This window comes from Pinus tabuliformis, chromosome 7 (genome assembly GCF_031772625.1).
Source record: "Pinus tabuliformis cultivar Carrire ecotype Pingquan chromosome 7, CPIR1, whole genome shotgun sequence".
In the NCBI taxonomy this organism is placed as follows: domain Eukaryota; kingdom Viridiplantae; phylum Streptophyta; class Pinopsida; order Pinales; family Pinaceae; genus Pinus; species Pinus tabuliformis.
Genome location: NC_142293.1, coordinates 721,162,934 through 721,164,772, shown reverse-complemented (window position 1 = coordinate 721,164,772; position 1,839 = coordinate 721,162,934).

Genomic DNA, 1,839 nt, shown 5'->3' with positions numbered 1-1,839 from the left:
GATGTATCTTTGCTCGTGTGTTCCCTTCTTAGCCGCATGCTTCCATAGGTTTCCAAGGGGCGCACTCACCTCACTTTCCATGTGTTAGAACCATTCATGCACCTTCCTTGGGTTGCTGCACATGTTACACCCTTGCTACCAACATGCACATCTTACTTGCCTCTGCATGCAACCGTGGTCAAGGCGATACCGTACGACCCACTGCTGGGATTCCTACCCCAAACGGTACGACCCACTGCTGGGATTCCTACCCCAAACGGTATGAGGCCTAGTTGGGACTTCTTATTGGGGAGATCCCTTGACATGTTGGTGGTTTCAACACCGTCAACAAGTTGATTTATTAATCATCATGGTATAGAGAGGTAGGCCATTAGAGGATAATAAATAAATGATGACTTATAATTGTAGAAAACTAGTAACCCAAGCAACAAACTCCTTACTGTTGAATCCTAATATGACCTTACTGTTTTCTTTTTCCATTTTTAACATATAAAAATCTTCCAATTTTTTCCAGAGTTGGGATATCTCACTTGGGATTCCTAGGTAGTAGATCCAAATGGAATGCCTTCAGAATTGAACTTGGGCTGGTTGTGCCAAAATTCCACCGGTCTACTGCTAGACCACAACCCAACTGACCTAATCTAAGTTTATTCTTACCCTAGAAGGAAAGGACCCTCCAAACAACTATCACAAACTACTCCACATTTTTGAAAATATCATGCCACACTTCCCACTTAATAGTTTTTCTATTTTTCTTTACATGTATTAGATCTCCCATAATCTACATTACACCAAAACACACAAAAAAATAAAATAAGTTAGCTATTTACACATGTTCACCAAATGTATTATGATATCAATCACAATAACAACTCACTGAAATTGTCTTTCTTGTTTCATATTAGGAAGAGATTTCGGAGGTCACATGAAAACCCTACCTCCATCATTGCAGAGATAGTAATCGAAAGAAAATGTAAGAAGAGAAAGAGGCCCACAATTGCTTCCTTGGGTGGTTCTTAGGAGTTGTATTATTATTCCGTAGTGTTCAAACCACTGGTGGTTTTGTATCTCGTGACAACTCTTGCCCCACCTAATAATGGCCTTGTGTTTATCATTTTTCTGTTGGGATTCAATTTGGTGGCATTGGTGGGGGGGCAGGATGGCCATGGGGTTCCTTTTTCTAGTGGACAGACCTTCCTATTTTAGCAAAGCTTCTGTCTGGAATATCTTTGTCATCTAACTTTTCTCTAATTATCTAAGCACCACTGCAGCTCTGTGCTCTTGAGAGGACTTGGGACATAATATAAGTGAATCGTTGAAAACTAAAAGAAAATCTCAGAATAATTATAGGCTTCCATAGTAAGACCCTTCCTCCAATATTTCCCTTATCATTCCTAAATCTAGGTGTTTCCTGATAATGTTTCTACATTTCTTCTTATTCTGCACAATCAGAGAGCTTTCCATGGCTACCACGCACCTAGCTCTCAAGCTTATACTTGAAGTGGGATCCAAATTTTTGAGATGTGATGGAACTTAAGCCTTCCAGAATAGGTACCAATTTTCTAGGAACTTTGGGTTCACTTTTGTTTTGTCTGCTCAATAGGGAAGTTTTAATTTCATCTGTGCCTTCCATTCTATCCTCCATATGGTTATCTTCAAAAGACCTAGTGGTATGATTCCAGGCATTTATGAATTCATTGCATTCCTTGTAATGCCCCTGTCCTTACCCATGTTGATGCCTCTGCCTCTGCCCTTGCTCGCTTTCGCTTGCATCACAATTGTTGATGAAATCCTTGGTACCCTACCTAGTTGATATCTCTTCAGGGTTTACAGAACTTA